The 25,605-nt window shown below is 38.3% G+C and overlaps 1 protein-coding gene across 1 annotated transcript in view; it reads right to left on the bottom strand.

Annotated features, from left to right (window-relative positions):
• The window catches only part of gpr4 (G protein-coupled receptor 4), a 39,859-nt gene extending 14,965 nt beyond the window's left edge, over positions 1-24,894 (bottom strand). The window contains exon 1 of the mRNA XM_017308163.1: positions 23,954-24,894. The gene's annotated coding sequence lies outside the window, so the exon portion shown is untranslated. The remainder of the gene's footprint in view (positions 1-23,953) is intronic.
• Positions 24,895-25,605: the final 711 nt, after the last annotated feature.

Raw genomic sequence — 25,605 nt, 5'->3', positions numbered from 1 at the left:
CACACACACACACACACACACACACACACACACACACACACACACACACACACACACACACACACACACACACGCACACAGTCTGGGGTCATTTCCCTGCTCTTAATTGGCTAAAGACATAAAACCAACAAAGCCAAGCAATCTGGCACAGAGCGCACGCTGGTGGAAGACATTATTTACATCTTTGGACAATTACAGTTGAGTGGGCGCTGCCGTCTCCAGGGACTTTAGATGAATGTAACACTTACTAAACATCAGCACAGCTGTTTTCCCAATCAAAAACACTTCATCTGAGATGCAGAACGGTTTGGATTATTCAGCTTTTTCTTCGCACTTTGAATCCTCTGAAAAATGACCACGGCGATTTCAGGGCGATTATTTTGGCACGTCTCGTCAAACGTCTGCGATTCGTTTCTGATTCCCATGTCCAACACCTCACCCGCTGAACTTTCATGAGGCTGTTTTCATATTTTTAATATTTTAATCTGATGAGATCTGGAGGAAACCACTTCCTGAAACGAATGAATCGAAACAGAGGTCATTGACTTTGACCTTGACATGTTCTGTACACCAGAGAACCAGACGCTGCGACGTTCCCACCGCTGCGTCTGTTTACCCTGAAACAGCCCACACTTCAGACAAGCTGAGGACACTTTCATTAAAAGTAATATCAACTACATTTGTTGTATTCAGAAGATTAACAGCTGAAGAAGCCTTGGAGATAATAAACGACCTTCTGGGGAGAAAATGTCGGATTTGAAGCGTTTCAGTAAATGATCCCTGTGCGTTTGGACCACTGGAAATAATTATCAGTCATGCAGAGTTCATGTCGCTCTGCACTGTTCTCTGAAATTAACTTTGTATTTCCCTGGTTTTTTTTTTCATAAACATCAACAGAAGAAAACCAACCAAGACCTTCGGGTTTTTCAAAGAAGTTCCAAAAATTACACTGAAGTAAGAAATACTTCAATATATTTTACTCAAGTGAAAGTAAAAAAGTATTTGGTAGGACGTATACTCCAGTACTGAGTTACTGATCAAATGATCAATTATTTAATATTTAAAAATAACATTATCAGACAGAGCAAAATTTAAAGTCGAGTGGAAATTTTGGCATTTTAATGACTATAATTCATATAAGTAACAAAAATAAAGAAATAACATTTTTCCAAATCAGTTTGTTTCAATAACAAACTGATGAAACTTTAACAGAAATTGCAGGTGAGTTTTTGATTGAAACTTTTTGTTTTTCATTCAGTGGGTAGAAAATCAAGAGTTTTAGTCAAGTAAGAGATACTTGATAAAAAATTACTCAAAGTATTTAAAAGTGTTTTTACTTTTAGGAGTAAGAGTATTCCTAAAAGTTACTGAAGTAAAAGTAACTAGTTGCTACCCAACTCTGGCTCCATCCACTCGGACCGTCACTGGCTGCGTTTCCATCAAACATAAATCTGTGCAAACTGAAAGTACGGACATAAATTTGCACCCTAATTCTGAAAAAAACTCAAGTATTTTTGTTAAAAACTTTTGGCGTTAGGATGAGGTGATTCCTCTTCCAATGGAAACGCGTCACATGACCATTAACCGGATGTTACTACTGGCAGAAACGACAAAGAAGACGACTTTGAAAATGTCAATGCAACGCAGCTGCTGACTGTATTCTGGATTGTTGTGTTCAGAGCAGCCATGTGTTGGCTCACTAACTGCACCATGTCTGGATAATCCACAGGTGTCCTGATTGGCAGCTCAACAAAAAGAGGTGAGAAAGAACAACTTCTCCCTGCAGACGTTCAACAGTCTCTTAGTGAAAAATCCAAAACAAAATGATTAGGATGCTTTATGGTTAAAGAAATGCAGCCTTGACCTGCGGTAGAGGATTCCAATACTTTGTCAAAAAATTCAAGTCATCTCTTAGACGTCATCAACATGTTTTTTCTGGACCTATGCTTCCATGAACAGATCAGAATAAATTCCTCTTCATTACATTTTTTGCTCAAAATCATTCTTAGATAAAGAGATTTCTACCTTGTCTCAGCTCCTTTCAGGGCGTCTGTCACTATGAATCCAAATAAGCTACTGCTGGCCTTTTCACGTTAAAGTGGCTGCTAACAGATGACCAATTACACAACAGTACAGCTTTGAAAAGCAGAAGTGGAGCCTCCTGCACAACCAACAAGAATGCAGCAAGTGGTTTCTGGATGATAAGTCAACAAAACACTGGTCTTTACCAGCAGCGCTGGTCTCTATGCGCTGCTGGTAAAGACCAGTGTTTTGTTGACTAAACAAACGAGCTGAACAAACCAGCTGGAACTCAGCTTGGGTTGCTAGGTAACAGACTGGGCTGTGCTGTGGTTGCTAGGCAACTGGCAGCGCCTGCTGATTTATGACGTTACATTCAGATGGGTTTTGAAACGACTTGTTTTCCAGACACCAAAAAATATTAACTTATTGCTAAAAACAAGCAGCAGGAACGTTTAAGTGTTCATGTACTTAAACGTTCTAATTAGATTAGACAAATCTAATCTAATTAGATTAGATTTGTCTAATCTAATCTATTAGATTAGACAAATCTAATAGATTTGTCTAATCTATTAGATTTGTCTACTAATAGATTAGACAAATCTAATCTATTAGTATCCAAAAATCCCAGCAGGCTTTTGGATTCTCCACCCGCCTCGGCTGCTGAAGTTCAGTATGAAAGTACTGAACTTTTCCTGATCTGTCAACGCCAGATGTGGCAGAGGACCTGAAAACTGTACTAAAGTAACAGCAGCACTACTTCAACATATTTGTATGCAACTAAAAGTAAAAGGCAACTGTTCAAGGGTAGAGATACTTCATAATAAAATTACTCAAAGTACAGCGCAGTAAAAATACTCCTAAAAGTAAAATTGATCAAAACAGTTACTCAGGTAAATGTAACTTCCTGACTGCATTGCTTAAAAGTCAAAGCAAAAACCCTCCTTATCCAAAGGTTGTGCATTAGTGGGGAAATTTGAAAAAGGGAAGCGATGACATTTATTTCAATCATTTGTAAAACTCAAAACCTTTCCCTGAAAAATCTTCAGTATTTCTGACAATCAGCCTGATCTGACCAAAACATCTACCCTTTTTCTAGACAACGCCATCATTTTCCATGAAGCATTTACCACTACAAGCAGGAAAATTAACCAGAACTAGTCTTAAATCCAGATTTCTTATTATTGTTGGGGCTGTTTGTCAGCTGAAACGCCTCAAAGAGAAACATAAAGATAAAGAGAGTGGAAACAGATAACCCTGAAACAAAACGGAGGAAGAAAACAAAACAAGGAAAGGCAGGCAGTTTGCTTTAGATAAAATCTGCTCCCGAGGAAATATGAGTTGTGTTTGCACAAAGCAAATAGATTTTCAACAACTGAAGTGAATGTGAGTCAGAAAATGTCTCAGATTAGCATTTAAATCTATGAGAGAGCATTTAAACATAAAGAAATGAAGCATGCATGAGTTTGGGCTCCAAAGGCGCTGAAGCGTTTCTTACCCAACACTTCAGATGTTTTACTTCTGATTATTCCTTCATTATTCTAAGCAGAGTTCTGCAATCCCATGAGATTAAAGAAATGTGGCTGAGAAAGCAGCCAAATAATCCAAAACCACGAGCAGCAACATAATGCAGAGAGTTCTGCTCGTTCACGCTCTGCAGCCTCCAGATGGCTGAGTATAGCTGCTTGCTGCAGGGCGTGTGGGACTCCAAACACCTCGCGCTGTAATGCCCATGTGCACTGCTGCTCAAAAACAAAAAGAAAAAATAACTTTATGCACTACTAAACTCAACCGTCTTAATGGTAAATAATAGCTTTGCTTTGTTTTCATATTCGTTTAAATCTCATTTGCAAATCTGAAGAGAGGGAGAGAGAGAGAGAGAGAGAGAGAGAGAAGCCATCTGGATAAGTTTCAGCTCAGATAAAGTTAATTATTTTCTAAAATGTCCTGAAAAATAAGAAAGAAAATGACAAACTTCCATATTATTTTTATATATTTTTTGGTCTTCTGACAGAGCAACTACTGATCAGTATTTTTTCAAAGAAAAAAAAAACTGTTGTTGAAGGAAAACTGTGCTTACAGTTTGCCTAAAATAAGACCAATTATACAACTGTACATCTTTGAAAAGCAGAAGTGGAGCCTCCTGCACAACCAACAAGAATGCAGCAAGTGGTTTCTTTGCTGTTTCTCAAACCACATTTGAGAAACAGCAAAGAAGTGAAATAAGTTTCTGCGGTCAGATTTTCACTTCCACACTGCAAAAACACAAAATCTTGCCAAGAATTTTTGGTCTAGTTTCGAGTGCAAATATCTTAGTGCACTTTAAAAAAAAAGACAAAACTAACTTACAAGTAACTTTTCAGCAAGAAACACGAGCTTGTTTTAGCTCAATAATAATGATTTTAAAAAGCACTAATTCTCTTGGCAGATTATTTCAACTAAAAACAAAAAGTTTTTCCCATGTTAAAAGTGAAATAATCAGCCAGCGGAACTAGAACTGGGTTGCTACGTAACGGGCTGGGCTTGGCTGGGGTTGCTAGGTAACGGCGGAGTGGAACATTCTACCCGTGAACCAGAACTTTTCATTAACATAAAGGAATTATTGACCTAAAACAAACTCCTACATCTTGATAAAAATGAAACTAAGATATAAATGTCAATAGGTAATATGTCCAATAAAATATTCAATAATTCGATCCGGAACCGCACAGCATTCTGGGAGATGTAGGCAGAGGAAAGACGTTAGCCTCTCAACCTCTCACAGCTAGCTAGCTATGCTAGGTTGGTGGAATCAACTCACTCTCTCACTCTTTGGTTACCATAGCAACGACCTCCTGAGCAAAACAGAGGCAGTAAAATATTTTGATAACCGCTTAAAAATGAACTACAACGGCAAACAGGAAATGTCACGCTACCAGTTCGGTCGTATTTCAGATATTTAAAACAAAAAAACTAATGAATGATGATCAATATCGACTGACATGAAACGCTTGTATTGTGACCCGTTTATACCGTCCAGTCCTGTTTGAACAGAAACATGTTTCTCCGTCACTGCATGTCAGCGGATAAAGCAAACAAAAGAGGAATATTAGATTTCACTCTCCTCGCAGATAAAACGATACGTTCCTTCGATAAACACTCATCTGGGACGGATCGCGTTTTTCTGCTGCGTCACCCGGAGCCGGTCCAGCAGCCCAAACATCGGGGCTCTTCTTACCGGGCCGGTACCGGGCGGATACCGGGCGGCCTCCACTTTGGGCTCGATAGCTGAAGCGTTGTGATACAACCTGCTGTTTGGCTTCATCGTAATTATCATGATGTAGTTTTTAGAGCCCCAGTCTGCACAGCTGGAAGCAGCTATTTGACACCAGGAAACAACTGTTTTCCAGTAAAAACCGAACCGCAGCCTTAACTCTGTCATACACTGTAAAAACACAACACATGACACACATATGCAGCGTCATTTATAGCTGGTTTATGTAAGAAAAAGATTCTGGATTTACTACTATTTTTAAACATTCCGTTTAAAAACTTCAGTTCTTCTAAGAAGTCATTAACCTGCTCGATAAAAAGAGAAACATCCTTAGAGTAATAATAATAAAAATACGAATCTTCCAAATCAGTTTCTCTCAATAAAAAACGTATGAAACTTCAACAGAAACTGCAGGTGTGTGTCTGTCTGGTGAATTTTTGGTTGCATTTCATTCGGTGGGTAGAAAATCCAGAAATTTTACAGAAGTAAAAGTAGAGAAACTTCATAATAAAATGACTCTAAAATTAGTCAAAATACTCATAAATGTAACTTTTTTATATATATTTTTAAATTCATACTTTAACTTTCAAAGCAAGTCTTTACTTTTACTATAACTTTTGTTTCCCTTTAACTGCATTTTTACTTTCCCCACCGCCGGCTGAGTTTAAATTCTGATTCAGAGAACTGATATTTATCTGCGCGTTTCTTTCTGCTCCGTGTCTCTGCAGGTCGGTGATCTCTCATCGTCTTGCTCAGATCCTGCGCTGGAGGAAACGCTGACGGATCGCCGCCACCTGCAGGGTCACCGTTATTACAGAGATCCATCACCGAGCGGCCGCGTCCATCGCCCAGGTGAGTCACAGCAGATGGGATTACAGCAAAGATGAGAGGGTATATCTGGACAAGCCAGACTGTATTATTAGAAACTGCCAGTCTGCTGCAAGCTAATCAGTTTTTGTTAAGTCCGCGTCAGGAAACGCAGCGGCGCGGCGGTGCGCGGCGCGGCGGGACGCGGCGCGGCGGATTCAGCCTGCAGTCTGCAGATCGAGTCTCCAACCCGCATGTCAGCATCACGATGATCTGTGAGGTTTTTATTCTACCGTCCATTATGCCGTCTGTACTGTGAGCTGAGCGTCTCAATCAGTTTCTATTTTTAGACAAGAACGGCGCTGTTTTTATTCATGCACTGTAAAAAGAAACTACTTGAACCAACTTAATTTATTAAGTTTAACCAACTCAGTGTGTTATGATCATCTAACTCAATTCATTAAGTTCATCCAGCTCAACTAAATACATTTTTTTAACTGAATTTATTAACCGTGTTTAAAATGACAAATTTAAGTCAGTCTCACTCAAATCATTTAGTTGACTTCAAATAAAGGAGGGAACTAATAAATTATATCTATCTTGTATCAGGCTTTTTTTTTAGGCTCAGAAAGTGTTATATCAGATAGCTGTCAGGATAGCATACAGGCAGTGAGTAGCATGCCCGCGCATGCGCATTAAGACGTCCGACCGTCAGCTGAGTTGTCAGTTCAGCATACGGAACAAGCTATGACGAAAATAAGTCATTAAATTGTTTATAATATGATAACTAGATAGATATACATGCGTTGTCGTGGTTTCAGAGTGTATTTAAAGCAGGTCTGGCTGCAGCTGCAGTCAGCTACAACACGCCCGTGTAAAACTCATTAACCTACTTAACTACCAGGATGCCTGTTAATAACAAAGTGTATGATGATCTACGTCATGATTCTATGTTGATGATTAAATAAAATCATATGGTAATGTATACAGCGTGTCTGAGCTAAGGTATGCTCAGACACGCTGTACACAGATCAACGTATGCTGATCTGACAGAACACCGGCCGTTACTAAAAACCTGAAAGTGTCCCGCATGCGCAGCAGGGGGCGCAATAGCGTCAGCGTTCTACCAAGCGCCATAAAGAAGAAGAAGTGCTCAGTGTTTGCGGAAGTAAACATGGATGCTAACGGTGGAGCTTAGCTTACACATTTGAAGTTGTTGTCCGACTGGAGCAGCAAATTAACAACTTAAACCTCATTATAGTCCAACATGGTTGTTGTTTTTCTTCCGGCTTGTTGCATATCAGGACGCAGAATAGTGACGTTTGTCGAGTATGAGTGACGTTCAGTTCGGATGAATGCGACCTGGACGTTTGAATCGGATACGTGTCGGATACCCAATGGACCTTACCAAGCACCGCCCAGAAACGCCCCTCGACAGTCCCACGTGACTTCATGTCTCACATTAACCTCCTCACAGAGCTTAGGTTCTATGGGATTTTTAATTTCGACTGACTCTGTTCATGCACTGCATGAACATGCACCTCACTTCCTGTTTCCTTATTGGGCACCAAATTAGTATATTTGTTCAGCTAACGTAAAGCTGTAACAGACAGGCTTCAGGATGTAGAAGTTGTATCGGTACTGCCATTATGCTGTACTTGGCTAAAAGGTTTTCATAATGGATGTGTTTATTATTGACTTTATTTTTTCCATTCACTAAACACAAAGAAAGCAAAGTGTACTTACAGACACTTTGTTCTTATTGATCCTACAACGGTTGAGCTGCAAATGCAGTCGTCCACAAGCTTTGATCCAAGCAAGGCTTTCCGTTTCAGATTTTGGAAATCTGTGAATTTTAGTTCCACAAACACGATCAGGATACCTGACATCGCCTGTGCAGATACCCCACTGACAGTGGAGAACCATTCTTTTTAGAGTCCTGATGCAAAAACTTTCTGTCGGTCCGCTAGTCCACAATGTACATTAGCATGAGTTTGTGAGACGATAACCCACGTGATAGCTGCGCTGTGACGTAAAATGTGCATTAGCCAATGAAATGCGGCCCCTGTGGTAAGGTCCATTGGCTCGGGTCGCATTCGAAAAGAATCCGACCTGTGTTGTTCAGACTGTCATGAAAAGATGGGAACGGGTCGCATGACGTCATAAAATGAATTGGGTCACTAAGGTCGCAGCCTGAAGTTTCCTGTTGTGTTTTCCCGCTGAGCATCGTGGTTGGTCCAGGTTGTCCCCGGAGAAACTTCCGTCATAACATCAGACTGAAGATACCAACACGGCATTGAACTTCACTGCTTCAAATCCACTTTTGAGAGTGCACTCTAAAAATACACTGTTCAGATAATAAAATATGGAGTATTTCTACTTCTTGAGTAAAATTTCTGGATTCTCCACCTACTGAATGAAAAACTCCTCATGGATTAACACAGAATTGAAATTATGAAAGATTAAAATCAGAATTTTTAGATTCTGGTTTCACATTCAATTCTGAGAAAAAAAAAAGTTTTTTCAGACTTTTGTTTGGTCGATGAATAAACTTTCAATTCGTTCCATTAATCTTGTCCAGCAAATCCACTTTATATTTTCATTTTTCAGCAATGCTAAAAGCTACAGTTAAATCATCTCTGAAGCTCTAGAGGAGAGAACAAACGGGACATTTAGTGTCCAACAAGCTGTTGCTGCCTGTTAGTTTTAGTTGTCATTTATCTCCAGTTGTTGCTGCAGAGTGAAACGCGAGTCGTTATCGCTGAGTCGTCGTCTTATCGTGAACATCTGACAGCCGTTAGCTCGCTGGAATAGCTTTCCACTAATTGTCATGCAGGCTCATGTTTTGCCGTCGCATGAAGCTGGAGGAACGCCAGAGGAAAGCTCTTCATCACGCAGAAAATAGTAGCTAAGAGTAGCGCTAGGTTAGCATTCCAGCCTCTTTGCTTAAATATTTATTGATTTTATCACAACTCAAACTTTAAGTGTTTCTGTATTGCATTTCTGTTGGATCAGGGGTTCCCAAAGTGCGGCGCGGGGGCCATTTGCAGTCATCTGACTGATTCTGTGTGGCCCACCAGATGGTGACTTTTTTTTCTGACTTCTACTTGGAAACAGACTTTAGAGAACCCAAAGATGCTTTTAAATAATTTATTAATTCATAAAGTATTTTTAAAAAGAGAGTGACCCAAATTCTGCTGATAGTGCTGAGAATAGGTTCAATGTTTCTCTTTATCTCCATGTTTATTTGTTTCATTTGAGCCCAAAAGAATTTGCAGCTTGGATGTCTTTCTGTAAATAACGTGAAAAGTGTGTCTATTTAGCATATTTGTTAAAACGACAGTTTGTTATGAGACAGATAATCGATCTGCTCCACTTCCTGCCTGAGCTGAAGAGATGCACCAAGACAACCAATCAGAGCCAGGAGGCGGGGCTTAGTGATAATCACAGATTATCTGTCTCTTAATTAGAGGCCAGTTTGCACCACATTGGTCCACTTAAGTAAAAGTAGCATTACTTTAACATATATTTACTCAAGTAAAAGTACAAAGAAGTTACTCAAGTAAGAGTAAAAATAGATTTAGCAAAATATTTAACAATTATATTTTGGTCCATGTGATGATGTAAAGTTAAGTGGAAAATTTGGTAATATAGTACAACATAGCAAAAATACCCTAAAATGATCTTTTTCCCCTTTTTTCAAAAAAGTTACTCATGTAAATGTAACTAGCTACTCCTCAATTCTTGGTATATTATCAAAAATGTTTTTCCTGCCATTAGCTTAGAAACACTTTTCACTTCTCCTTTAAGACATTAGCATTGTATCCTGGATGACTGGGAATCTAAACCACTGCTCTCTAATTCCAGTTCTGCAACCTTGAATGTTTCTTCGTTCCAAAACACCTGAATCAAATGAAAAGTTAATGTCCAGTTTGCCAATTATTTTATCTAATTCAGCTTTTATATTTAAAAAAAAACGCCAAAAATCCTGATCAAACCTTTGAGTTTCTTCACATTCCCCAACATCTGATTCATAGAATCAAACAATAATCCAGTTTCCCTGCTTTGTTACATGAATCACTCTGAAATATTTAAGGAATTAGAGACGAAATGCGACAGCATAACTCACTGCAGACTTTTCTTATCACAACAACTCAGAGCGCAGCACTGCGTGTTCATGCACCTCACTTCCTGTTTCCTTATTGGGCACCAAATTGGTCCAAAAAAAGGTCATTTATTTCTAGAGCGTGCCTATTTACAGCCACTACGCTGAAAAAACACCAACAGAAATCCAAGAAGAATATTTATTGAAGGTCAAAAGGTCAGCAGAGGCTTTGATCCTTTGTGTAGTCTGGACTGGTTTGTGAAATAATTAGCGTCGCATTCTCCAGGAATCTTTTCCTTCCTTCCTTTCTGGGATTAGACGGATTCCTGATCGACCTTTTCAAAGGTTTGCTCACCGCATTGTTCAGTAAAGACATGCAGAATATTTAGATGTTTGCATTTCTTTGGAGATTATACGTTTGTTGAAATATTTTAAAAATAGAAACGGTTGAACCAGTTTGGATTGTGTTTCTGCTAGCAATGTGGATATTTGTTAATTAGAAACGCAATACAAGCCACATATACCAGGTTATTTACACAGTAAATTAGATTTTGCTCGATTTGTTCTCTCGGCTCAGGTTGCCTCATCAGTCAATTTATACACTGCAAAAACGCAAAAAATCTTGCCAAGTATTTTTAGTCTAGTTTCTACAGTCTTGAAATAAGACTAAACTAACTTACAAGTAACTTTTCAGAAAGATGTAAGAGCTTTTTAAAGTAAATAATTCCTTAATGCTGATGAAAAAGTTCCAGTTCCACTGGAAGATTGTTCCACTGCGTCGTTACCTAGCAACCCCGGCCAAGCCCAGCCCGTTACCTAGCAACCAGTTGAAGTATGAAGTAATCTGCCAGTGGAACTGGAACGTTTTCATCAACATTAAGGAATTATTTACCTAAAATAATCTCTTAAATGTTGCTGAAAAGTTTCCTGTTTTAAATGTCACAGTCTATATTATGACAATCTTAACACAAAGTAACGTGTGTGTGTGTGTGTGTGTGTGTGTGTGTGTGTGTGTGTGTGTGTGTGTGTGTGTGTGTGTGTGTGTGGGTATGCTTACAGAGGATTTTGAAATACTTCCTTATAAGCTCTACCATAACAAAACAAAATCCCATAAACCGGGTTTAAGAGGGGTCACTCATTACACTGAGCAGAAGTTAAAAGTGTGTTTGAAAAGAGAAAAGAGGCATTCCAGCTACAAGTGAAGGTTAACAGCAGCTAATGGTGGTTCTTCATTTCATGCTTGGTTGACTTGCTGCGGTCTTTGATTCAGAGCCTGGTCGGCTCGACCGGACGACCTGCAGGGAAAATTAATGACTTCCATAAAAATGCCACCTGCAATGTTTTCCACGGTTCTGAGGTTTATTGGCCACTTCTGACTCTGACCAGATCAGCGGAGCTTGTTACTGTACAACCAGGGGATTTGGAGGCGCGCGCCGGTATGCAGATTAGGTTGCTGCTGCGCATAAACCTGATTGGCTTTCAAGCAGGTTGCTGCTGCAGAAAGCCAGTTATTATTTACACACCTGCTTTAACAGATTCAATCCATCCCTCCTCCTCCTCCCCTTTTTTCTACTTGTGCATTGCATCAGCACAGCAGCGCTGGAGGAACACAGTGATTTGCACACAGAGTCCTCAACCGGGCACTGAACCCCGGACAAATGACGACGCTGTCAGCAGCTTTAATGATGGGCTGCAGAAAAACCTCCAGTCGTTTATGAGGACAAGCTGCAGCAGCGGCGAGTCTCAGGCTGCTGACAAACACAACCGGACAGCCAGCGGAGCGCAGACGCTAATATCTGATGAAACGTCAAGTAACAAAGACGGTTACAGCCACAAGTTTACATACACTGAAGAAAAGAAACATTTGTCTCTCCTCGTCTGAGTAAAGGTTATTATAGTTCACTAAAATAACTATAATAATGATGTGTTGTTGCAATACGCATAATTTTTGTTCAATTAAACATTTTAGTAATAAACCAAATGATGATGTTTGCAGACGATATTGTGATTTTTAGAAAGAAGCGAGGTGGTTTCCATCTTTTCTTTAATGTAACGAAATAAAAAATAAAACGTGCTGTATTGAACAGATATTGTTCAAACAGCACGTTTGAACAATATCTGTTCAAACGTGCTGAATATCTGTTCATTAATAACATTAATGTTGTTATTATTAACATTAATGTTGTTATTAATAACAACATTAATAACATTAATATTGTTATTAATGTTTTTATTGTTTCAGTCTTTATAAAAATAAAAAAAATCCTACAAAGTTCAGTTTTGCTTAGTCTAGTTGACAAAATTATAATTTTCTTTTATACATAAAGAAACAAGAGCTTTAAAGAAATACCAGTCTTGCTTAATAAACATAAATAAATTATGCAATTAGTTGCCTTAATATATTTTTTTAAGTAGCTAGGACAGGATATTTTTATCAGTGCAGCACGCTGCCAGGATGTAGCTGTTTCCGTCGCCACTTCCTGTCGTGTCTCGCTCTCTCTGATTGGTCGGATCTGTTCTGGTTAATGCTGTGAAGTGACGTGAGCAAAATCTAAACTCTTATCTTCAGCCTGGGTGAGATTCAAATTATTGACCCAAATTCAAAACCCACTAAGTATCAACAAACAACGACAGAAATCAGCAAGAAATTATGAACCAAATCAAAGCAGGGAAAGAGAAACGGAGTAAACAAGCAAAACTGATATATCAATTATCCAAACTTACATAAAATAATATTAAACTTGATCTGGATTAGTTTGTTTCAACAGCTGTGTTTCCACTGACCGTAAAATTGCATAAATTATAATTACTAAAAATAATTTGCTTAATGGATTTTGAAAAAAAAAAAACTCCAGTTTTTCAATAAAAAGTTTATTCCTTATTAAGTGGTGGGTTTTGTGGCTTTTTTAAAAATGAGTGTATTTCACAGAATATTGCAATGGAAACCAATTACTTTTTTTCACATCACTGCAAAAATACAAAAGTATTTTTGGTCTAGTTTCTAGTGCAAATATCTCAGTACACGTAATAATAAGACAAAACTAACTTAAAAGTAACTTTTCAGCAAGATATAGTGGCTTGTTTGGAGAAATTAGCCCTTTCATACCAATGAAAAAGTACTATTACCACTTATGACAAGACATTATTCTCATGTTATAAGAGAAATAATCTGCCAGTGGAACTAGAATTTGGTTGCCAGGTGACGGGCTGGGCTTGGCTGGGGTTGCTAGGTAACGGAGCAGTGGAATATTCTACCAGTGGAACTTGAACTTTTTCATTAATAATAAGACGAATATACAATACAAATAACTTTTTAGCAAAATAGGAATTTGTTTTAAGTGAATAATTAATATTGATTATATGGGAAAATGTCTTGTTATAAGTGAAATAATCTGCCACTGGAACAAATATTTTTGCATCAATATTAAGGAACTATTAACGTAAATCAAGCTCCCATTCCTCGCTGAAAAGTTGCTTGTCACTTAGTTTTGTCTTATTTCAAATGTACTAAGATATTTACACTAGAAACTAGACCAAAATAGTTTGAATCAAGATTTTGTGTTTTTGCAGTGTAGGCGAGTCATGTGATCAGCAACAGGATGTAACTACTGGTGGAAACGACAAAGAAGACAGCAGGAAGTGGTCGGAGGACGATGGCACAGCATTTCTTTTAGTGACTAATAACATGAACAAACTTCTTAACGTGTGATTTTAATTGCGTTTCTTTTTTAATGGAAATTTATTTTTAGTGTTTTTGACCAAGTTTGATGCACTGCAGTGAAAACTCAGCCAGTGATTCTAGTGTAACTTTTTACTTTATTACAAACTCACAGTGGCTTTTGCATCTTCAGCATTATCTCCACACGCTTCAGCTCTATTTTCACCACACTGATTCAGAGACTTTTAACGAAAAGCCACCTTTGCTGCAGACAAATCACTTTTTATTGAAATGACTAAAGCCTTTTGAAAGAGTGTGACACAAATCCTGCCTTATAACTCATTTTAGTTTAATTTGTATTTTCTCAGCTCGCCACAATACTTCTTACTCAAAGATTTTGGTCCATGTGAGAAAATGTTTTGACAGTCCTGTTACTGGCACAACTTCACTTTCTTCCAAAACGCAGGAAGAGGAACGAAGATCTGATAACGTGAGATCGATGCACGTCGACACGTCTTTATCGTGGTCATCACAAAACATTGAACAGTTTGTCGTTGGATGGAAAAGGTTTGGCGGTTTCTCCTTCCTGCAGCCGTGGGGCAGATCGTTAGAGATAAGAGGGAGGAAGGATGCTGCTAGCTGACGAGGCTAACGGTTTCAATTTTACAGTAAGCATCACTGCATTCTGCTGCAGATTTATGAATTACTTTGAGTTTATGTCTCACTTACAAATGTGAAAAGGCTTATAGGGTATAAATATCTATACTTATCTGCACTACAAACTAGACCAAAAATACTTGGTAAGATTTTGTGGTTTTGCAGTGTAAAGATTCATGGGATTTGAAATAATCTGGCACCAAACAAACATGTTACGATCAAAGTCAGTTAAACTACTTTTTCTTCCTCAGTTTCCAGCTGTAATAACTGAAGCTGTGCGTTGATTCTGGTTCGCTCCTCTTTAAATCCAAAGATAAAAACTTCAGTTTCTGTTGAGCTGGAGAAAGTTTTGGCACATCCACACATTTATCTGTTCTAAGCTTCTGTTCAGTGATTGGACGGTTCTGAGTCACCTGGTGACATCGTGATGCAGAGCTGAGTATCATCTGCATAGTTATGGTAGCTGATCTTTATTTCCTGTTATGACCTGAGCCAGTGGGAACATGTAGATATTAAATAAGGGTTCCGAGGACTGAGCCTTGGGGTTCCCCACATGCGACTTCTATCACTTTGTTGAAAGGTTTCCTGGTGAAACAAAACAAAACGTTTCCCATCTGTAGCCTTATTTTTTTTTTAATCCTTCCATGTTTTTGGCTCAAAAGAATGATAACGAATGCGCTGCTTTTCTAGATGATTGTGTATGATCAGTATTTTTAATTTCTATGCCAACACAGAGCATGTTGTCAGCAAAATCTTTAGTATTTGTAGACAAATCAAAAGCCATTTTGTATTCTTGAAGGTGAAAATTACTTTTTACTTTTTGTACTTTGCTCTGAGTGAAACAGTCCAGCCGGTTCTTTTACTTTTTCTAGAATATCTTTTCGTGGAGGCATCTGTTAGAAAGCGAGCAGTTTTGACACCTCTGCCTCTCATCTTTTCCATTTGTTTCGTTTAGATTCCAGTTCTGGGCAGCTGGTGATCAGGTTTGTCATTTCGTCAACATGCAGCGACATGCTCCACCGCAGCGCTGCAGTAAAGCATGCAGCGGGCTCTGAGTTTAATGTTGGATCACGCCACCGTCCGTGTTTACATTCAACCCGACCTGCGGCACTTTCACATGGAGTCCAGGTCGCCGTCAGAAAGTGACGATGCATCTGAAGAGAAACGAACTTTCGTTTAATACTCTACGCAGAATTCATGAAGTTAATTTACACCTTTTTTTTTTTTTTCTGGTTTTAAGGCCACAAAATTCCAATGAGGTTGAGGTCATGACCTTCAGCAGCTTTAAGAAAGGCGGCTTTAACCAGTAAAACCAGTTCTGTTTGGGATCTTTGTCCTGCTGGAAATACCCAACGGTGTCCAGTTTTCACTGCAAAAACACAAAATCCTACCAAGTATTTTTGGTCAAGTTAACTTCCTAGTACACCTGAAATAAGACAAAACTAACTTGCAAGTAACTTCTTAGCAATAAATAGGAGCTTGTTTTCAGTAAATTATTCCTTAATATTGATCAAAAAGTTCTAGTACCACTGGTAGAATGTTCCACTGCGCCGTTACCTGGCAACCCCAGCCACGTCCAGCCCGTTACCTGGCAACCCCAGCCACGTCCAGCCCGTTACCTGGCAACCCCAGCCACGCCCAGCCTGTTACCTGGCAACCCCAGCCACGNGTTACCTGGCAACCCCAGCCACGTCCAGCCCGTTACCTGGCAACCCCAGCCACGTCCAGCCCGTTACCCGGCAACCCAGTTCTAGTTCCATATTTTTACTTATAACAAGGCATTTTTCCCATGTTATAATGTAAATTATCTTTTCAATCAATATTAAGGAATTATTTTCTAAAACAAGCCTCTGCGTCTTTCTAAAAAGTTACTTGTAAGTTAGTTTTGTTTCATTTCAATGTATTAAGATATTTGCAGTAGACATTAGACCAAAAATTGAGATTTTGTTTTTGCAGTGAACGAGAAGTTAAAAAAATCTAAAGAATTTAAATTTACTTCCTGAAGTTTGTTCTGCATGACGAGAGAGAGAGAGAGAGAGACGCACCGATGTGAAATTAATATCTGTATCCGTCCCGATATTTAAAAAATTGTAGTTCATTAAGATTTTCATTCACTTTACATTTATAATTCCTGACTGAACTTTCTGAAACACATGAAAGAACGTTTGTTGCTGTTTATTTTTTCGTTTCAATGTAGTCAACTTATTATTTAAGTTTATGGTTTAGTTTTCACTGGCTGTTTGATGACTTATAATCCCACTGACTGAACAAATTTAAGTTATTTTTTACATCTTGTGAAGCTGTTGGTGTATTTAAGTGTTTACATTTTTTGCTTTAAGTAAAAGCATTTTTCTCCAGAAGGTATTCGACTTGTTCTTGCTTCTGTCATTTTGCAGCGGGGGGTTTTCCCTCCTCCGTTCACACCGATGGAAACGGGTTTAGACAGCAGTGATTCAGCTTTTGAATCACTGCTTTCCTGATTGATTTTGATTTTTACCCAGAAAGCACGTGGGCAAAAACCGTTAGTGAAACGGTCACTGGGACTGACTAGTATATATATTTCATTGAGGGAAACCTGGAATGCAGCGAAACACGTGTGTTCATCTGCTCTACTGCTAGCAAACAACCGTACTGATCAAATAACATAAAAGTCAAGCAGTTCCCTAAAAGTCCAACAGATGGCAGCAACTGTGGGTGTTTTGTTTTTTGGGTGCAAAACAAAACACCCACAGTTTGCAGGACACACCCCCTGCCAAAGAGCCCCCTGGTGGTTGAAGAAAAATCCACGTATAAACCGGAAAATACAATATATGAAAAAAAATCTGAATGCTCTCTGGTATTGTTCAGGGGGCCGGACCAAATGTGGCTGCGGGCCGGATTCGGCCCGCGGGCCATAGCTTGGGGACCACTGTTCTAATTTTTACTTTAAACTTAAAAATATGCACCACAACCGCTGGTGTCCTTTGAGGTCAGCTGTGTCTCTGCTTTCTTCAGACTTGAATAGCAACTAGTTACATTTACTTGAGTAACTTTATTTGAAAAAAAAAAAAAAGAAAAACATTTTTATTGTGCTGTACTTTCTACTCTTACTAATTTCTGGATTTTCTACCCACTGAATGAAAAACAAACTCTGTGGGCCGTATAAAAAACATAAAAAAAACACAAAAAACACAAAATATTACCAAAGTATTTCTGGTCTAGTTTCTACTGCAAATATCTTCGTATTTCATCAATTATTTTAATGATTAATCAACTAATCAGATGACAATATTGGCACAGATTTTTCATTTAACCAGTTAAGTTTTCTTTATGTTACAAGAACATTAAAATATGCAAATAGTTGAATTCTTTTTTTAAATAAGCAATTAAACATTTTATTGCCTAAAATGCAATGATGTCACATTCCTTAAGTGAGTTTGATTTTGGGTGAAGCTAAAAGTTAAGTTTAAAAAAATATTAACAAATGAGTTTTTATCTTAAATGCTAAATATATGTTATTTTGTACAGTTTTGGCTTAATTGCTGCTCTAAACTTTTTTCAACCAGTAGCATTTTTTTTTTGAGTCTGTATTCTTCAGTTAACGATTAATTGATTACTAAATTAGCTGACGATTATCTCAATAATCGATTCATCGTGATTAATCGTTCCAGCTCTTGTATTTATGCATTTTAAATTCTGCATATAGGGAAGACTGTTATAGGGAAACCTTTTAGTATTCTTTTTTACAGGAAATAGTTTTATTTCTGAGCCTCCAAGTCAGCCTTTTGATGTATAAATAAATACATTTCTTCCACATTAGCTTTCTGTGGCCTTGTGTCCATCAGCAGCGACAGTATTGACTGTTTCCACACAGACGGATCACGTTTCTCCTGATTTAGCCTCTCCACAACGGCTTCCTGTAAATTTTAGGATTGCATTTGAAGTGTAATTTATACAGAGAACTTAATGGCCAAGCTCTTCTCGCAATAGGAACCGTATTTATTTTTCACAGCACAACAAGTCCTGGTAGCCTCCACATAGGAGTGGGCATTTATCGTATCGTTTATCATTTATCGCGATTTATCACAATAAATTATCATAAATTCCAACTAATGATGTTAGAAACACCTCAAAGCTTATTATTTTTTACCATTTTCTCTGCTTGTTCAAAGAAAGTATGAATAAATAAATATTAATTTAATCATTTAAAATGATTAAATGTCCTTACTGTACACTGCAAAAACACAAAGTCTTACCAAGTCATTTTGGTCTAGTTTCTAGTGCAGATATATTATCTTGAAATAAGAGAAAATACAAATTGACAATACTTTATTAATCCCAAAGGGAAATTAAAGGACTAAAAAAAACTTAAAACCAACTTTTACCATAGCAACCAGGAGCCAGTAATACATTGAACCTGATTCTGTCACGAAATCAGAAACAATCCGATTTCCTGGAGCTGAGACGAACATCGAAAGGCTACATATATATAAAAAATGTTCTTTAAATGTGGACGAGACTAAAGAAAAGCAAATTACCAAGTTTGATTTGATGTTTGGTCATGAAAGCTTTCAATGGGAATCGATATTTCCAAATAAATAAGCTTCCTAAAGTAGGTAAGTCGCCGAGCAAATCCATCATTGGGTTTGTAATGAGAGCTTCGTCGTCTGATTCTGTTCCAGCAGCATAATTCAATAAAGAGATGGGACCGCAGGACGATTTCCCAGCTGTGAGCTCAGTGAAATCTTAAACCTCCCAGCAACAAAAAACAGAAGAAAAAAAATGAATACAAGACAGAAAAACCTGAACAGCTCAATTCTTAGAAAGCTGCTTCTTCTGGATCACCATGACAACCAACACTGCAAAAACACACAAGGATTTTTGTCTAGTTTCCAGTGTAAATGTCTTATTACACTTAAAATAAGACAAAACTAACTTACAAGAATCTTTTCAGCAAGATATAGGAGCTTGTTTTTAGCTAATAGTTCCTTGGTATTGATGAAAAATACACAGTAAAAAAATTAAAAAATCCGTAAAATAACAGGAAAATGTCCTGGTAATTTTCTGTTTTTTTTAACGGAATTTCCAGCAGAATTTTTTCCGTAATTTAACAGATTTTATATGTTAAATTTTAAACACAGACAACTGTTAAATTACTGGAAAAAATTCTGCTGGAAATTCCGTAAAAAAAAAACAGAAAATGTAATGGCAGAAAATTACCAGGACATTTTCCGTTTTTTTTTTTTTTTACGGAAAAATTTGAACAAAAATACTGTTAAATTACGGGAAACTTCTGACGGAAATTCTGTAAAAGAAACTGAAAATATCCTGGCAAAAAGTTACCAGGACATTTTCTGTTTTTTTTTTTCCTTCTTCCATAATTTCCATCAAAATATTTTCCATAATTTAACAGTTTACGTCAAATATACCAATATTTTGTTAACCCAAAACTGAAATTCTCTGTCTCTTGTGATATATTCACAAACTTTTTTTTTTTTAAAGCCTTGGACATTTCCAAATACTTTATTAAAAGGAGTTATTAAAAATACTTGATAAATTTCACTAAAACATGGGGAATTGTCTGGTTTATCTGTAACATTTTCATAACTTTTAAGGAATTACTTACTGTAAAAAAGCTCTTAGATGTTGCTGAAAAGTTTCTATAGTCTTATTTCACGTGTAATCAGATATTTGCCCTCGAAATAGACCAGAAATACTGGGTGGGATTTGGTGTTTTTTGCAGTGAACAAAGCGTTTGCTGGCAGGAGACGATGTTCCTGATGCAAATCAGCTACTGACTGAGAGCGAGAAAAAAGACGCTCGGCCACAAAAAAAGAAAAGGAAACAGACTGGAACAAAATCAACACCCCGCTCAGGGACTCCCAATTAACCATATCACTGCAGCCTGATTGGCTGCCTCCCACTCGTGTGTGTGTGTGTGTGTGTGTGTGTGTGTGTGTAGGTGTGAGTCATCCCTGTAGCTAGCTAGCTAGCTAGCAGAGCTGTGACACTTGTCGCCTCTACACCAATTACCCGATTAGACGAGCTGTGATCACGGAGGCTGACGTCTCTCACTTCACAGTTACAGTCCAAGTTTTCTGGGACACAAACTGAAGTTTACTTTCTTCTTCTTGAGCTTTTTCTGCTTATGGCTAAATTAGGGTTAGAGTGCAGGTTTTGGTGTCTTCCATGTCTTTAATGTTTTTAATTTCTTTTTATTTATTTTCTACGTTTTAATGATGTAAAGCCCCCCGGAAAACGTCCCAGAACTAAAGTCCTACGGGGTTTAGAGTCCCAGTTGACGGAGTTTCAGCTACAAACCTAGAGGTTGGAGTCCTTGTCAAACGGTGTTTTTGACTAAAGTCCCTGAGGGTTAGAGTCCCAGTTAAACGGTGTTTAACTAAAGTTCTACGGCGTTTAGAGTCCCAGTTGACGGCGTTTCAACTAAAAACCTAGAGGTTGGAGTCCTTGTCAAACGGTGTTTTTGACTAAAGTCCCTGAGGGTTAGAATCCCAGTTCAACTACGTTTAACTGAAGCCCTAAAGGGGTTTTAATGTTTTTATCTTTTTTTCTCTTTCTCACTGTTTATTTAATGTCACCTGCTGTTTTTATTTTAATTATGTGAAGCACTTTGAAATGCCTTGCTGCTGAAATGTGCTATACAAATAAAATTTGATTGATTGATTGATTGATTGGTTGATTGGTTGTGCTTCTTTGGAGCTCCTGAAATGTGATGGTACCTGTCCATCCATACAGGTGGAGCTTTTGTTGGACACTGTTTGCTTTTCTTGTATCTAAAGTCCCCACAGGAGGCCAGTTGACCCTTACAGAGCATTATTGACTTAAAACAACTTCCTACATCTTGCCGAAAGGTTACCTTAAAGTTACTTTTGTCTTATTTCAAGTGTACTGAGATATTTGCAGTAGAAGCTTGACCAAACGTACTTGGTGAGGTTTTGTGTTTTTGCAGTGAAAGGTTGCAGGACACCAACTGCAGAGTTGAGAATTTCTGCAGAGGTTAATCCACTTGTTGTTTTAAAACACACAGAGGAATTTCTCAGTGTTGTGCACCACCGCTCCGGTCTCACTATCTTATACGTTTAGCCGTGGAGGTGCCATTTCCACACAGCATCGGCGACGCATGCATTTCTAGATGACCGCCTCTTGCAGTTAACAAAGCGGTTATTTTCCCTGTGCATGCCCCACTCGTGTAATTGCTCTGAATAATGAGAAGCATTTCGTTACAAGTGAAGTTGAGGAAAATTCAGGCTGAGGAATGCTCGTTCAGTGGAAGGTTCTCATGTTCTTTTATGGTAAATAATGATAAAGTAGTGCGCTGGGCGTCTGTCCTGCTGTCAGAGCAGCTGCTAAGCGTCATTTTTTCCAATGCAGCTGCTAACCACAGTGATTACTGACCACACGGCTCCTAAGTGCTGCTTATCCCAACTCCTCTTGAGGGCAATTAAACCTTCAGTGTTATCTCTTTTACATCCACCTTCCTCTGGAGCTACCATTTATCCTCTTGTCCTGTCATCATCCTTTTCCTCAACTCCCACTTTCATTTATGTCACTCAGTTGCCCCCTTAAAACTCACCAGCTCTTGTTTTCTCTGCAGCTACTTTTCTCTTCATTAATGGCAAATTAATGAAGCGAAACCATCTCCAACCAAAACAGCTCAATACCAATGGATGTTTAGTCTGTGGTTATAAATTGGGATCTTTTTTTTTTTTTTACAAACATCAATAAAAATGAATAACTGTTCAGGAGTTACTTCAGTTTTTTTGAATATTGCGCCATGTGTGGGACAGCGGCGGTGAATTTCTGTGTCATCAGACAGGAAGCAGCGGATGATTCACAAATAACTCGCATAAAACAGAATTTCACAAACTGAATTTAGAAACGGGTCAAAAACAGCTGACACATTATACCAACTGGTGCTTGCAGCGTGAGGTCACGACCCCGTCTCCCTGCTCGCTAACGACGACTAGCATTGCTGTTAGCTGTCAAGTTGTCAACATAATGCTCTAAATCTTAAATGTATGTGTGATATATAAAATAAAAAAGGGATGCAGTGCTTTGCTACTAACTGACAGCTAGGTAACAAGGTCAGGAAGAAGTTTAAGTTGAAAAAAAATATAGCGAGGGAGAGAGAAGCAGTTCAGCTATGCTAGCTTGACTATGACAACCATGACATGTAGATGTGCTGTGGATTTCAGTGCTTTTTGGTTCAGTAAAATTTATTTTTAAAAGGTAACATAAACACGAACTTTGACAAATCATCAGTAGAGCAGATGTTTAAATTAGCTAATCAGCCTCCGCTGTGTTAGCTTAGCTAATAGCAGCGGCAGCTAATCTACCACAGAGATCACTTATAAATAATCTAAAAGTAAACATCAAACCTAAAAACTTAAAATTGTAGCAGACTGAATCTTCTGTTCTTTGTGTGGAAAATGTTTTGAGTGTTTATTTGTGTTGAATTGTTGTCAGTTGCTATGGCAACAGGTCTGTGTGTGTGTGTGTGTGTGTGTGTGTAGCGTAGCTGACACGGAGAAAAGAAAGAAATGTGGTTTTTAGTTGGGTTTTTTTTTGTTATTTTTCTCTTTGTTGTGGCACACTGCACTAAAGTTAATAATACCTACATCTCCAGGTTTCATTTAGCTAACAGAGTTGCTCTACCGCGGCAGCGCAGCTGGATGGTGAGTAAAACAATTGTCTAAAAACATAACATGCAAGAAATCTTATATAGCTGGTTGAGTTTTTCCTGTTCAGTGTCTAGAGATTACATTAAATTTTAATTAGCTAGCAGAGCTGACTAGAAAGTTAGCTTATGCTAAAAATTTAACATTACTTCTACTAATGCTAACGCTGCTTTACCCACATTGCATGTAGCAGATCGCTAATGGCTAATGCTAAAGCTAAATTAGTTGACGAGCTAATGTGTTTGTTTAACACCCCAACATGTTAGTGTTGTATTTTTATCCGTGTACCTCATTTGCTTGTTGTTGAGCTATGTCTGCTTGTCATTGCTCAATAAAGTTTCTTTAAAATAAAACGCGAGGAGAGGAAACGGAATTATAAACTGTCAAAATAAGAGCGCGAATATAAATGTCTAATGGAAATGTCAAACTTTATTCAATTGAATGTTTACAAAACAGCTAGGTAAATTAATAATTTAGAATTTATATAGAAAAATTAATTTAAGAGAAGCTTAATGGGCTAAATATTTTTATAGCAAAATAGCAAAAATTCTGAATTGCTGAACAATTAGCTCCGCTATTAGCGCGTTAGTGCACTGTTAGCTACTGATATAAACAAACTAAAGTAAACAGAAATGAAAGAGAATAAAAGGGGGAGATCTAGAAAATGATAACAGAAAACTGTGACAGTCATGGATTAAATGAGAGCAGATAAGAGACAGACCCAGATCTGCAGCAGTGAGAATGTCATCAGAGGCTAAACCAGTTAAAAATATTACCTTATTTGGGTTTCTGTGGAGTCAATATTTCACCTGGAAATGACACCTGCTTGAAAAAAAAACCCCGGACCGAGCCATGAGCTGACAGCCAGTCAGAGAGGAATAACACAAACAGGATGCCAACGACACCCACCCTGCAAGCAAGACGCCTCTGCCTTCAGCTGCTCCTCATGCAGCAGATCATCTCCCTCCATCTCATCCTCTGTCTCACATTCCTCTGCAAATCGTCCTTCATTACATCAGGAACCCTGAGAGTTTCCTCTGCTCGGTGTTCAGCGTTCATGTCCAGTTTTTCCACTATTTTCCCATGAACATGTCAGGATAATCTGTCCAGCTTGGTCTGCGGATTGCTAACCTTGCCAACTCCTGCCTTTGGTTAGCAAACATTTCCTTTCGCTATGGCTCTCCCCCCAGAATGTCACAAACAAGGGGGCGGCACAAGGAAAAAGGGAAGAAACTATATATCAGCTGCAGCTGCAACAAATGTTGTGCTGCATATTATTTGTATGTTGAGTCATCGGAGTAGGAGTTACGGTTTCCATTCACCTTAAAATCAGGCAAATTGGGATCATGAAAATAAATTTGCTTAATGGAAACATGCTAATTTTGATGTTTTAGCACTAGGATGTATCAAAATTAGTGTATCTAGCACAAAACTGTGACAGAAACTTTTTTATCATGATCACCAACATGATGTTACTACAGGCAGAAAAGAGGAAGAAGACAGGAAGTGGTAGAAGGAGGATGTTTTTAAATATCTTATTGTGTGAACAAACTTTAAAATTGTGTTTCTAATTTCATCTGCAGCCCTTGAAACATTTCTGAGCGACTCGGTCGGTCACAGGCCATCCAGACGGTGGAGTTTTGAAAACAACATTTGGGGGAAAGTTTTCAGTGATGGTGCCACACAGAGCATTCATCCAGGGTTTTGTTTGGAATTTATTTTCTTTTAATAGTACAAAAAGACAAAAAAACAAACAAACAAACATGCAAACGGGTCAAAATGAAGCTAAAAAAACAACAACAAAAAAATAGAAAAAATCTAGAAGATGAAAACTTTACAATCTGTTTTACTGTTTTTCTTTTTAGAATCTGGCAAATCTTTTAAATTTTAAATCTACAATTTACAAATATCTCGCCTACAGAGATCCGACTGCTTTGCTCATATTGTGTGTTTGGTTTATTTTTTATTTAGCAGGTAAAAATAAAATAAAAATAGTTTTTGTTATTAAAGTTTTGTGATCTTTGGAGTTCTTTCAACTTCACATTTTTGGCCCCCTGGCAAAAAGTTTGGACACCCTGGTCTGCTGGTTTGTAGAGAAAAGGTAAGAAGAGCTAAAGATCGCTAACCACAGATAGCCACAGCTAACTGCAGCAAACAACAGCTAACCATAGATAGCCACAGCTAACCACAACTAACCACAGCGAACAGCAACGAACCACAGCTAACCAGGGCTAGCCACAACTAACCACAGCTAACGACAGCTAACCATAGGTAACCACAGCTAACCACAATGAACCACAGGTAGCCACGGCTAGCCACAGCTAACCACGGACAGCCACAGCGAACCACAGCTAACCACGGTGAACCACAATGAACCACATCTAACCACGGCTAGCCACAGCTAACCACGGATAGCCACAGCGAACAG

The sequence above is a fragment of the Poecilia reticulata genome, linkage group LG13 (genome assembly GCF_000633615.1).
Source record: "Poecilia reticulata strain Guanapo linkage group LG13, Guppy_female_1.0+MT, whole genome shotgun sequence".
NCBI classification, from domain to species: Eukaryota; Metazoa; Chordata; class Actinopteri; order Cyprinodontiformes; family Poeciliidae; genus Poecilia; species Poecilia reticulata.
This window is presented reverse-complemented; position numbering and strand designations above follow the sequence as displayed.